The sequence below is a fragment of the Pelodiscus sinensis genome, chromosome 3, assembly GCF_052426305.1.
Source record: "Pelodiscus sinensis isolate ZL-2025 chromosome 3, ASM5242630v1, whole genome shotgun sequence".
Lineage (NCBI taxonomy): Eukaryota > Metazoa > Chordata > Testudines > Trionychidae > Pelodiscus > Pelodiscus sinensis.
This window is the reverse complement of record NC_143054.1, coordinates 4,773,569-4,787,811: the sequence shown is the minus strand read 5'-3', so window position 1 is coordinate 4,787,811 and position 14,243 is coordinate 4,773,569.

Genomic DNA, 14,243 nt, shown 5'->3' with positions numbered 1-14,243 from the left:
TTGCGCAAAAGGGCCAGTGTAGACAGCTGAGATTTGTTTTGTGCAAAAAAGCCCCGATGGCGAAAATGGCAATCGGGGTTTTCTTGCCCAAAACCGCGTCTAGATTGGCACGGACCCTTTTCCACAAAAAGTGCTTTTGCGGAAAAGCGTCCGTGCCAATCTAGACGCTCTTTCCCGAAAATCATGCCAGTCTAGACGTAGCCATAGGTTTGAGAGTGAAGCAGACACAGCAGTCCAGGCTGCATCGTCGGGAATGTCATCATCTCATTTCTCACAGGACCTTGTATAGTGTGTGTATTATGGCAGCACACAGGATTTTATGTAAATATGATATATTATGCCATAATAAATCCCAGACATTAAAAACCTCATCGAACTCTTAGGCTGCATCTACATTGCCCTCTCTTGTGCAAGAAAATATGCAAATGAGGTAAAGCGGTGACTATCGCTGTGCCTCATTTGCACACTTAATGAGCCGCCATTTTTGCATAAGGGGCTTTTGCACAAAAAGGAGCCGTCTACACAGCTCCTTTTTGCGCAAAAAATCCCTCTTGTGCAAGAGCCATTCTTCCTGAAAAAAAGTGGCAGAATGGCTCTTGCGCAAAAGGGTTTTTTTGTGCAAAATGGTGGCTCATTAAGGATGCAAATGAGGCATGGCGATATTCACCACTTCGCCTCATTTGCATATTTTATTGTGCCAGAGAGGGCAGTGTAGATGTAGCCTTAGAGAATATGTTATATCCCAGCCAGTAGGCCAGGTTTACACACATTTCCCCATAGCAATGTTGCAGGCTGTTTTTGAATACGTGCGTATTGCTCTCTCTGTTCAAAACTCTGAATGGTATCTCTCCTTTATATAGCCATTCACCGTGGCTTAATTTCCAATGTTAGCACTAGGTGATCGCTAATGCTTTTGTAAACGTGGGAGCCTCATTTCTTGGCCCCAATCGAGTTTTAGTCCCTGCCATAAGTGGGGACATATGGCATTGGTGCATGCTGGTCCCTCATAACCTCCGACTGTGGCACAGGCACGTAATAGCTTAGTCTTCTCTGGGCTGCAATACTTTGATCTTATGTTGGTTGTTGGGTTTGATTGTAGTGTGTGGGTGCTGGGTGGTGACGGAGACCTGTGATATTCAGGAAGTCAGGCTAGATCTCGTGGTCATGAGATGATTAAATGAGATGTATCCGCATAATCCTTGCAAGTGAACTGCATCCACATGCTTCAGAGCATGGTGAAAAAGAAAAACAAGTCACTGCCTGACTTGATAGAAAATTCCTTTCTAACCCCACAAAAGGCAATTATTTAGACCTTGAGGATGCAGGAACCAGCCAGTCAAGCACCTATTAAGGGTGATGCTTACTAGGTAACTGGTTACCCATTCAAATCCCTAGTTCATTATTGACCGTACAATGTTTATTGATCCCCATTCCTTCCTAATAATTTCCCATGCTTTACTGAATTTTAAGTATATTAATTCTGTTTCAATACCCTGATCTAAAAAAAAAATCCGCTATTTTCTCACAGAAAGAAATCAGTTTAGTTGGGCACAATCTGCCTTTGATAAACCCAATGTTCATTACATCCCCATTATTATTTATCACCATAAATTTAATTATTCTTTCCTTCACAATTTGCATACTATTGACATCAGGCTGTTCTTGAATACGTGTGTATTAATCTCTCTGTTCAAAATAGGCAAAACTGTTCACATTGGCAAAACTTCAATTCATTTTGAGAATGGGTCTACTGTCACCAACAGGTACTTTTTTCACTTTTTAATCTTAAGCAATGGTTCCACAAAATCAATCTGCAAATTATTCCATTATTCTGATTTTGGGGGTGTGGGAGGGTGTAAAGGAAACACTTTTAAATTATTTATTGAGTTATTTTCTGCACAGATTCAACAATTGCCACAGTATTCTTTTCCTTTGTTTTTCATTTGTGGCCACTAGCTGAATGTTTTAAATTTCTGTATTGTTTTGTTCATTCCCTGTGTCTTCCTGAGGGTATGTCATGGAATATATTAGATCCTTCCTGATTTGTTCTGAGACTACGTCGACTGGTATTTTATTGCTTTTGTACGTGAACAAACAGCTTTCTGTTGCAATGTTGATTCATAGATGCCGAGGGTGAATCCTGTGACAATATTTTTGTTTAATCATGTGACTGACAAAGATGCATTTTGCTTCTATGGTGCTGCAAGTAAGCCACTGTCTTCTTGTTGCTGACTACTGAAATAGATAGATTCTGGAATATTAACTGAAGGAGTCAGATGCTCATGATTTTGTGTGAAAAAAAAAAGTCTAATTTCTTGCCCCTTTGAGCACTTTAATTTTGAAAGAGGGTTAGCCAAAGAAACTTTGAAAGAATCATTTTGTATGCCTTTTATCCTTGAAAACAAAATGAGGGGAAGGAAAGGGAGCAATGCAAGAAAGGAGAGGCATAAACCAAGGAAGATCGATCAGAGGATACTTTTATGAGAATGCCAGAAAGGGAGAAATTCTGTGAGGGCATTACAGACACATATGTAGTTAGGAAGGAAAACTGTAGATTCGTAGAAGCAACAGATGCTGTGTTGTGTACTCTGAAAGGGCATGTCTACACTACAGAGAAGATTGACCCTCCAGAGGTCGATCTTTTAGCATTAGATTTAGCAGGTCTAATGTAGACCCCCTAAATTGAACACTGAGGGCAGCTCCCACTAGTGTCCAGTACTACTCCTTCTGCCAGTAGTAAAGGGAAGCTAACGGGAGCATGTGCTCCTGCAGTGTAGGTGTGGTGGCGGCTTAGCTTAAGGCAGTAGTCACCAACCACTCGGATCACAATCAACCAGTCGATCCCCATGCCCAGCTTGCTAGGCAGCTGCCTCTCTTTGATCCAGCCCAGCTGGAGCGTGGCGCAAGCTTGGCGGGCTGAACACCGTGGCCAGCAGGGGTGGAGCAAAGAGAGGCAGCCACCTGTCCAGCTGGTCGCAGGTTCAACCCACCAAGGCTGTGCCATGCTCCAGCTGGGCTGGAGCAAAATGGGGCTGTTGCCTGGGTGGCTGCCCCTCTTCGTTAACTTGCCTCCTGCTCTGGGAGGGGGCAGTGCTGGGCCTGGACCACAGAGCCAGGGCTGGGTGGCTGGCACACATGCATGCTGAGGACCGGGCCATGCCGCGCTGTTCCACGCAGGCTGTGTGAGGCATCAGGGAGCCCCTTCCCCAGCACCCTGCTGTGCCTAGAGGGCTGGAGCTAGCTCTGGGCTCTGCCTGCCCCAGCCCCAGCCCTAACCCCAGCCCCAGAGCCACTACCTGCCGGCAAAGGGCTGGGCCAGACAGGGAAGAGGCTGAAAGTCCCACTGCTACTGCCCTGCTGGTGAGTGCGCTGGGAGCATAGGGATGTGGGGGCAGGACGGAGGGGGCAGGGGGCGATGCAAGGGGTCAGGCTGGGGGCGATCATGGGGCTGAGGCTAGTGAGGCAGGAGCAGGGGGGTACAAGTTTACTTTGCAGAAGCTACACTTCCCTTTACTCCCCACTTCTTTGCCTCCCTCCTCAACTAGCTCTTCTCACCATTTCACCTTTTCTGCGTTACTCCCCTAACCCCCTTCCACTGCCAAGCCCCCACTCCCCACCCTCTCCTGTTGCTAAACCATCTTCCAGACCCTGCCCTTCTCACCCCATCCTGCACCCCACCTCCCACCTCCCTATCCCACTCAATAGCAGTCCAGTCTTGCACACTGAACCCCTCAGTTTTGTTCCCATCCCAGAGCCTAAGAGGGTCCACAAAATCCATTCACTCTGGAACCCCAGAAAAGTAAATCTGGCCTAGGGGAAGCCTTGAACCTCAGTCCTCCCTGTCCTTTCGGGGCTGGAGACCCAGAAGAGTGAGGTGTCTCAGTTGGGGGCCACATCAGTGAGGGTAGGGGAGGAGTTTTTTTGTTTCTCACTTGTGTGGTCCGCAACTGATTTTTCTGAGGGTACATGGCCCCAGACCCCACCCCAGCCACTAATAAAGAAAACATGAAGCCTTTTGTGTTGGACATAAAATGAAGTGTGATAAACTTACAGGAGAAAGTTAAAATGTTGAAGTGGTTTCATAATTTAAATTAAATGGTTCTCCCCAGCTGCAGCCCTAGCACAATGGCTCAGGTGTAATTATGTAATTAATGGTGAATTTCCATTAGCAAGGGGTAGGAAAGGTTTGGAGAGGGCAGGGCCTCACGAAAGGGGTGGGGGTCTTGGGGAAGCAATGGGGTAGATCCTGGCTAGCCCTGACATTTAAAAAGTGAGTCTGGGTGTAAAAAGGCTGGAGACTGCTGGCTTAAGGTAAGTCAGCCCAGGTAATGGGTTACTCCCCGTTGCCCCCGCTCTGCCCCCCACACACCCCACAGGCAAGCAGCCCTGACTCCCCATAACTCCTGCTCTACCCTCCCCCCACAGGCAACCAGCCCTGACTCCCCATAGCCCCTGCTCTCCCCCCCCTCGCCCCACAGGCAACCAGCCCTGACTCCCCATAGTCCCTGCTTTCCCCCCCCCCCGCCCCACAGGCAACCAGCCCTGACTCCCCATAGCCCCTGTTCTTCCCCCCCCGCCCCACAGGCAACCAGCCCTGACTCCCCGTAGCCCCTGCTTTCCCCCCCCCCCCGCCCCACAGGCAACCAGCCCTGACTCCCCATAGCCCCTGTTCTTCCCCCTCTGCCCACAGGCAACCAGCCCTGACTCCCCATAGCCCCTGCTTTCCCCCCCCCCGCCCCACAGGCAACCAGCCCTGACTCCCCATAGCCCCTGCTTTCCCCCCACCCCACAGGCAACCAACCCTGACTCCCCATAGCCCCTGCTCTCCCCCCCCGCCCCACAGGCAACCAGCCCTGACTCCCCATAGCCCCTGCTCTTCCCCCCCCCGCCCCACAGGCAACCAGCCCTGACTCCCCATAGCCCCTGCTCTCCCCCCCGCCCCACAGGCAACCAGCCCTGACTCCCCGTAGCCCCTGCTCTCCCCCCCCGCCCCACAGGCAACCAGCCCTGACTCCCCGTAGCCCCTGCTCTCCCCCCCGCCCCACAGGCAACCAGCCCTGACTCCCCGTAGCCCCTGCTCTCCCCCCCCGCCCCACAGGCAACCAGCCCTGACTCCCCGTAGCCCCTGCTCTCCCCCCCGCCCCACAGGCAACCAGCCCTGACTCCCCATAGCCCCTGCTCTCCTCCCCCGCCCCACAGGCAACCAGCCCTGACTCCCCATAGCCCCTGCTCTCCTCCCCCGCCCCACAGGCAACCAGCCCTGACTCCCCATAGCCCCTGCTCTCCTCCCCCGCCCCACAGGCAACCAGCCCTGACTCCCCATAGCCCCTGCTCTCCCCCCCCCCCCGCCCCACAGGCAACCAGCCCTGACTCCCCGTAGCCCCTGCTCTCCCCCCCCCCCGCCCCACAGGCAACCAGCCCTGACTCCCCGTAGCCCCTGCTCTCCCCCCCCCCCCCCGCCCCACAGGCAACCAGCCCTGACTCCCCATAGCCCCTGCTCTCCCCCCCCGCCCCACAGGCAACCAGCCCTGACTCCCCATAGCCCCTGCTCTCCTCCCCCCCCCGCCCCACAGGCAACCAGCCCTGACTCCCCGTAGCCCCTGCTCTCCCCCCCCCCCCCCGCCTCACAGGCAACCAGCCCTGACTCCCCGTAGCCCCTGCTCTCCCCCCCCCCTGCCTCACAGGCAACCAGCCCTGACTCCCCGTAGCCCCTGCTCTCCCCCCCCCGCCCCACAGGCAACCAGCCCTGACTCCCCATAGCCCCTGCTCTCCCCCCCCCCGCCCCACAGGCAACCAGCCCTGACTCCCCATAGCCCCTGCTCTCCCCCCCCCCCCGCCCCACAGGCAACCAGCCCTGACTCCCCATAGCCCCTGCTCTGCCCCCCCGCCCCACAGGCAACCAGCCCTGACTCCCCATAGCCCCTGCTCTCCCCCCCCCTGCCTCACAGGCAACCAGCCCTGACTCCCCATAGCCCCTGCTCTCCCCCCCCCCCCCCCGCCCCACATGCAACCAGCCCTGACTCCCCATAGCCCCTGCTCTCCCCCCCCCGCCTCACAGGCAACCAGCCCTGACTCCCCGTAGCCCCTGCTCTCCCCCCCCCGCCCCACAGGCAACCAGCCCTGACTCCCCGTAGCCCCTGCTCTCCCCCCCCCCGCCCCACAGGCAACCAGCCCTGACTCCCCATAGCCCCTGCTCTCCCCCCCCCCGCCCCACAGGCAACCAGCCCTGACTCCCCATAGCCCCTGCTCTCCCCCCCCCGCCCCACAGGCAACCAGCCCTGACTCCCCATAGCCCCTGCTCTCCCCCCCCCGCCCCACAGGCAACCAGCCCTGACTCCCCGTAGCCCCTGCTCTCCCCCCCCGCCCCACAGGCAACCAGCCCTGACTCCCCGTAGCCCCTGCTCTCCCCCCCCCCCCCCCCGCCCCACAGGCAACCAGCCCTGACTCGCCATAACCCCTGCTCTCCCCCCCCGCCCCACAGGCAACCAGCCCTGACTCCCCATAGCCCCTGCTCTCCCCCCCCGCCCCACAGGCAACCAGCCCTGACTCCCCGTAGCCCCTGCTCTCCCCCCCCGCTCCACAGGCAACCAGCCCTGACTCCCCATAGCCCCTGCTCTCCCCCCCCCCGCTCCACAGGCAACCAGCCCTGACTCCCCATAGCCCCTGCTCTCCCCCCCCTGCCCCACAGCCAATCAGCCCTGACTCCCCATAGCCCCTGCTCTCCCCCCCACCCCACAGGCAACCAGCCCTGACTCCCCATAGCCCCTGCTCTCCCCCCCGCCCCACAGGCAACCAGCCCTGACTCCCCGTAGCCCCTGCTCTCCCCCCCCCCGCCCCACAGGCAACCAGCCCTGACTCCCCATAGCCCCTGCTCTCCCCCCCCCCGCCCCACAGGCAACCAGCCCTGACTCCCCGTAGCCCCTGCTCTCCCCCCCGCCCCACAGGCAACCAGCCCTGACTCCCCATAGCCCCTGCTCTCCCCCCCTCGCCCCACAGGCAACCAGCCCTGACTCCCCGTAGCCCCTGCTCTCCCCCCCCCCCGCCCCACAGGCAACCAGCCCTGACTCCCCGTAGCCCCTGCTCTCCCCCCCCGCCCCACAGGCAACCAGCCCTGACTCCCCGTAGCCCCTGCTCTCCCCCCCCGCCCCACAGGCAACCAGCCCTGACTCCCCGTAGCCCCTGCTCTCCCCCCCCCGCCTCACAGGCAACCAGCCCTGACTCCCCATAGCCCCTGCTCTCCCCCCCCGCCCCACAGGCAACCAGCCCTGACTCCCCGTAGCCCCTGCTCTCCCCCCCCCCCCGCCCCACAGGCAACCAGCCCTGACTCGCCATAGCCCCTGCTCTCCCCCCCCCCGCCCCACAGGCAACCAGCCCTGACTCCCCGTAGCCCCTGCTCTCCGCCCCCGCTCCACAGGCAACCAGCCCTGACTCCCCATAGCCCCTGCTCTCCCCCCCCGCTCCACAGGCAACCAGCCCTGACTCCCCGTAGCCCCTGCTCTCCCCCCCCCACCCCACAGGCAACCAGCCCTGACTCCCCGTAGCCCCTGCTCTCCCCCCCCGCTCCACAGGCAACCAGCCCTGACTCCCCATAGCCCCTGCTCTCCCCCCCCCCGCTCCACAGGCAACCAGCCCTGACTCGCCATAGCCCCTGCTCTCCCCCCCCCCCGCCCCACAGGCAACCAGCCCTGACTCCCTGTAGCCCCTGCTCTCCCCCCCGCCCCACAGGCAACCAGCCCTGACTCCCCGTAGCCCCTGCTCTCCCCCCCCCGCCCCACAGGCAACCAGCCCTGACTCCCCATAGCCCCTGCTCTCCCCCCCGCCCCACAGGCAACCAGCCCTGACTCCCCATAGCCCCTGCTCTCCCCCCCCCCGCCCCACAGGCAACCAGCCCTGACTCCCCATAGCCCCTGCTCTCCCCCCCCCGCCCCACAGGCAACCAGCCCTGACTCCCCGTAGCCCCTGCTCTCCCCCCCCCGCCCCACAGGCAACCAGCCCTGACTCCCCGTAGCCCCTGCTCTCCCCCCCCCCCCCGCCCCACAGGCAACCAGCCCTGACTCCCCATAGCCCCTGCTCTCCCCCCCCCCCGCCCCACAGGCAACCAGCCCTGACTCCCCGTAGCCCCTGCTCTCCTCCCCCGCCCCACAGGCAACCAGCCCTGACTCCCCGTAGCCCCTGCTCTCCCCCCCCCCGCCCCACAGGCAACCAGCCCTGACTCCCCGTAGCCCCTGCTCTCCCCCCCCCGCCCCACAGGCAACCAGCCCTGACTCCCCATAGCCCCTGCTCTCCCCCCCCCCCCACAGACAACCAGCCCTGACTCCCCATAGCCCCTGCTCTCCCCCCCCACCCCACAGACAACCAGCCCTGACTCCCCATAGCCCCTGCTCTCCCCCCCCCCCTGCCTCACAGGCAACCAGCCCTGACTCCCCATAGCCCCTGCTCTCCCCCCCCGCCCCACAGGCAACCAGCCCTGACTCCCCGTAGCCCCTGCTCTCCCCCCCGCCCCACAGGCAACCAGCCCTGACTCGCCATAGCCCCTGCTCTCCCCCCCCGCCCCACAGGCAACCAGCCCTGACTCCCCGTAGCCCCTGCTCTCCCCCCCCGCCCCACAGGCAACCAGCCCTGACTCCCCATAGCCCCTGCTCTCCCCCCCGCCCCACAGGCAACCAGCCCTGACTCCCCGTAGCCCCTGCTCTCCCCCCCCGCCCCACAGGCAACCAGCCCTGACTCCCCGTAGCCCCTGCTCTCCCCCCCCGCCCCACAGGCAACCAGCCCTGACTCGCCATAGCCCCTGCTCTCCCCCCCCGCCCCACAGGCAACCAGCCCTGACTCCCCATAGCCCCTGCTCTCCCCCCCCCCCGCCCCACAGGCAACCAGCCCTGACTCCCCATAGCCCCTGCTCTCCCCCCCCCCGCCCCACAGTTAACCAGCCCTGACTCGCCATAGCCCCTGCTCTCCCCCCCCCCGCCCCACAGGCAACCAGCCCTGACTCCCCATAGCCCCTGCTCTCCCCCCCCCCCCGCCCCACAGGCAACCAGCCCTGACTCCCCATAGCCCCTGCTCCCCCCCCCCCCGCCCCACAGGCAACCAGCCCTGACTCCCCATAGCCCCTGCTCTCCCCCCCCCCGCCCCACAGGCAACCAGCCCTGACTCCCCATAGCCCCTGCTCTCCCCCCCCTGCCCCACAGGCAACCAGCCCTGACTCCCCGTAGCCCCTGCTCTCCTCCCCCGCCCCACAGGCAACCAGCCCTGACTCCCCATAGCCCCTGCTCTCCCCCCCCGCCCCACAGGCAACCAGCCCTGACTCCCCATAGCCCCTGCTCTCCCCCCCCCCCGCCTCACAGGCAACCAGCCCTGACTCCCCATAGCCCCTGCTCTCCCCTCCCGCCGCCCCACAGGCAACCAGCCCTGACTCCCCATAGCCCCTGCTCTCCCCCCCCGCCCCACAGGCAACCAGCCCTGACTCCCCGTAGCCCCTGCTCTCCCCCCCGCCCCACAGGCAACCAGCCCTGACTCCCCATAGCCCCTGCTCTCCCCCCCCGCCCCACAGGCAACCAGCCCTGACTCCCCATAGCCCCTGCTCTCCCCCCCCCCCGCCCCACAGGCAACCAGCCCTGACTCCCCGTAGCCCCTGCTTTCCCCCCCCGCCCCACAGGCACCCAGCCCTGACTCCCCATAGCCCCTGCTCTCCCCCCCCCCCGCCCCACAGGCAACCAGCCCTGACTCCCCATAGCCCCTGCTCTCCCCCCCCCCGCCCCACAGGCAACCAGCCCTGACTCCCCGTAGCCCCTGCTTTCCCCCCCCCGCCCCACAGGCACCCAGCCCTGACTCCCCATAGCCCCTGCTCTCCCCCGCCCCCCGCCCGACAGGCAACCAGCCCTGACTCCCCATAGCCCCTGCTCTCCCCCCCCCCGCCCCACAGGCAACCAGCCCTGACTCCCCGTAGCCCCTGCTTTCCCCCCCCGCCCCACAGGCACCCAGCCCTGACTCCCCGTAGCCCCTGCTCTTCCCCCCCGCCCCACAGGCAACCAGCCCTGACTCCCCATAGCCCCTGCTTTCCCCCCCGCCCCACAGGCACCCAGCCCTGACTCCCCGTAGCCCCTGCTCTCCCCCCCCCCGCCCCACAGGCAACCAGCCCTGACTCCCCATAGCCCCTGCTCTCCCCCCCCGCCCCACAGGCAACCAGCCCTGACTCCCCATAGCCCCTGCTCTCCCCCCCCCGCCCCACAGGCAACCAGCCCTGACTCCCCATAGCCCCTGCTCTCCCCCCCCCCACCCCACAGGCAACCAGCCCTGACTCCCCATAGCCCCTGTTCTTCCCCCCCCCCCCCGCCCCACAGGCAACCAGCCCTGACTCCCCGTAGCCCCTGCTCTCCCCCCCCCCCCCGCCCCACAGGCAACCAGCCCTGACTCCCCATAGCCCCTGCTCTCCCCCCCCGCCCCACAGGCAACCAGCCCTGACTCCCCATAGCCCCTGCTCTCCTCCCCCCCCCGCCCCACAGGCAACCAGCCCTGACTCCCCGTAGCCCCTGCTCTCCCCCCCCCCCCCGCCTCACAGGCAACCAGCCCTGACTCCCCGTAGCCCCTGCTCTCCCCCCCCCCTGCCTCACAGGCAACCAGCCCTGACTCCCCGTAGCCCCTGCTCTCCCCCCCCCGCCCCACAGGCAACCAGCCCTGACTCCCCATAGCCCCTGCTCTCCCCCCCCCCGCCCCACAGGCAACCAGCCCTGACTCCCCATAGCCCCTGCTCTCCCCCCCCCCCCGCCCCACAGGCAACCAGCCCTGACTCCCCATAGCCCCTGCTCTGCCCCCCCGCCCCACAGGCAACCAGCCCTGACTCCCCATAGCCCCTGCTCTCCCCCCCCCCTGCCTCACAGGCAACCAGCCCTGACTCCCCATAGCCCCTGCTCTCCCCCCCCCCCCCCGCCCCACATGCAACCAGCCCTGACTCCCCATAGCCCCTGCTCTCCCCCCCCCGCCTCACAGGCAACCAGCCCTGACTCCCCGTAGCCCCTGCTCTCCCCCCCCCGCCCCACAGGCAACCAGCCCTGACTCCCCGTAGCCCCTGCTCTCCCCCCCCCGCCCCACAGGCAACCAGCCCTGACTCCCCATAGCCCCTGCTCTCCCCCCCCCCGCCCCACAGGCAACCAGCCCTGACTCCCCATAGCCCCTGCTCTCCCCCCCCGCCCCACAGGCAACCAGCCCTGACTCCCCATAGCCCCTGCTCTCCCCCCCCCGCCCCACAGGCAACCAGCCCTGACTCCCCGTAGCCCCTGCTCTCCCCCCCCGCCCCACAGGCAACCAGCCCTGACTCCCCGTAGCCCCTGCTCTCCCCCCCCCCCCCCCCGCCCCACAGGCAACCAGCCCTGACTCGCCATAACCCCTGCTCTCCCCCCCCGCCCCACAGGCAACCAGCCCTGACTCCCCATAGCCCCTGCTCTCCCCCCCCGCCCCACAGGCAACCAGCCCTGACTCCCCGTAGCCCCTGCTCTCCCCCCCCGCTCCACAGGCAACCAGCCCTGACTCCCCATAGCCCCTGCTCTCCCCCCCCCGCTCCACAGGCAACCAGCCCTGACTCCCCATAGCCCCTGCTCTCCCCCCCCTGCCCCACAGCCAATCAGCCCTGACTCCCCATAGCCCCTGCTCTCCCCCCCACCCCACAGGCAACCAGCCCTGACTCCCCATAGCCCCTGCTCTCCCCCCCGCCCCACAGGCAACCAGCCCTGACTCCCCGTAGCCCCTGCTCTCCCCCCCCCCCGCCCCACAGGCAACCAGCCCTGACTCCCCATAGCCCCTGCTCTCCCCCCCCCCGCCCCACAGGCAACCAGCCCTGACTCCCCGTAGCCCCTGCTCTCCCCCCCGCCCCACAGGCAACCAGCCCTGACTCCCCATAGCCCCTGCTCTCCCCCCCCTCGCCCCACAGGCAACCAGCCCTGACTCCCCGTAGCCCCTGCTCTCCCCCCCCCCGCCCCACAGGCAACCAGCCCTGACTCCCCGTAGCCCCTGCTCTCCCCCCCGCCCCACAGGCAACCAGCCCTGACTCCCCGTAGCCCCTGCTCTCCCCCCCGCCCCACAGGCAACCAGCCCTGACTCCCCGTAGCCCCTGCTCTCCCCCCCCCGCCTCACAGGCAACCAGCCCTGACTCCCCATAGCCCCTGCTCTCCCCCCCCGCCCCACAGGCAACCAGCCCTGACTCCCCGTAGCCCCTGCTCTCCCCCCCCCCCGCCCCACAGGCAACCAGCCCTGACTCGCCATAGCCCCTGCTCTCCCCCCCCCCGCCCCACAGGCAACCAGCCCTGACTCCCCGTAGCCCCTGCTCTCCGCCCCCGCTCCACAGGCAACCAGCCCTGACTCCCCATAGCCCCTGCTCTCCCCCCCCGCTCCACAGGCAACCAGCCCTGACTCCCCGTAGCCCCTGCTCTCCCCCCCCCACCCCACAGGCAACCAGCCCTGACTCCCCGTAGCCCCTGCTCTCCCCCCCCGCTCCACAGGCAACCAGCCCTGACTCCCCATAGCCCCTGCTCTCCCCCCCCCCGCTCCACAGGCAACCAGCCCTGACTCGCCATAGCCCCTGCTCTCCCCCCCCCCCGCCCCACAGGCAACCAGCCCTGACTCCCTGTAGCCCCTGCTCTCCCCCCCGCCCCACAGGCAACCAGCCCTGACTCCCCGTAGCCCCTGCTCTCCCCCCCCCGCCCCACAGGCAACCAGCCCTGACTCCCCATAGCCCCTGCTCTCCCCCCCGCCCCACAGGCAACCAGCCCTGACTCCCCATAGCCCCTGCTCTCCCCCCCCCGCCCCACAGGCAACCAGCCCTGACTCCCCATAGCCCCTGCTCTCCCCCCCCCCGCCCCACAGGCAACCAGCCCTGACTCCCCGTAGCCCCTGCTCTCCCCCCCCCCGCCCCACAGGCAACCAGCCCTGACTCCCCGTAGCCCCTGCTCTCCCCCCCCCCCCCGCCCCACAGGCAACCAGCCCTGACTCCCCATAGCCCCTGCTCTCCCCCCCCCCCGCCCCACAGGCAACCAGCCCTGACTCCCCGTAGCCCCTGCTCTCCTCCCCCGCCCCACAGGCAACCAGCCCTGACTCCCCGTAGCCCCTGCTCTCCCCCCCCCCGCCCCACAGGCAACCAGCCCTGACTCCCCGTAGCCCCTGCTCTCCCCCCCCCGCCCCACAGGCAACCAGCCCTGACTCCCCATAGCCCCTGCTCTCCCCCCCACCCCACAGACAACCAGCCCTGACTCCCCATAGCCCCTGCTCTCCCCCCCCACCCCACAGACAACCAGCCCTGACTCCCCATAGCCCCTGCTCTCCCCCCCCCCTGCCTCACAGGCAACCAGCCCTGACTCCCCATAGCCCCTGCTCTCCCCCCCCGCCCCACAGGCAACCAGCCCTGACTCCCCGTAGCCCCTGCTCTCCCCCCCCGCCCCACAGGCAACCAGCCCTGACTCGCCATAGCCCCTGCTCTCCCCCCCCGCCCCACAGGCAACCAGCCCTGACTCCCCGTAGCCCCTGCTCTCCCCCCCCGCCCCACAGGCAACCAGCCCTGACTCCCCATAGCCCCTGCTCTCCCCCCCGCCCCACAGGCAACCAGCCCTGACTCCCCGTAGCCCCTGCTCTCCCCCCCCGCCCCACAGGCAACCAGCCCTGACTCCCCGTAGCCCCTGCTCTCCCCCCCCGCCCCACAGGCAACCAGCCCTGACTCGCCATAGCCCCTGCTCTCCCCCCCCGCCCCACAGGCAACCAGCCCTGACTCCCCATAGCCCCTGCTCTCCCCCCCCCCCGCCCCACAGGCAACCAGCCCTGACTCCCCATAGCCCCTGCTCTCCCCCCCCCCCCCACAGTTAACCAGCCCTGACTCGCCATAGCCCCTGCTCTCCCCCCCCCCGCCCCACAGGCAACCAGCCCTGACTCCCCATAGCCCCTGCTCTCCCCCCCCCCCGCCCCACAGGCAACCAGCCCTGACTCCCCATAGCCCCTGCTCCCCCCCCCCCCGCCCCACAGGCAACCAGCCCTGACTCCCCATAGCCCCTGCTCTCCCCCCCCCCCGCCCCACAGGCAACCAGCCCTGACTCCCCATAGCCCCTGCTCTCCCCCCCCTGCCCCACAGGCAACCAGCCCTGACTCCCCGTAGCCCCTGCTCTCCTCCCCCGCCCCACAGGCAACCAGCCCTGACTCCCCATAGCCCCTGCTCTCCCCCCCGCCCCACAGGCAACCAGCCCTGACTCCCCATAGCCCCTGCTCTCCCC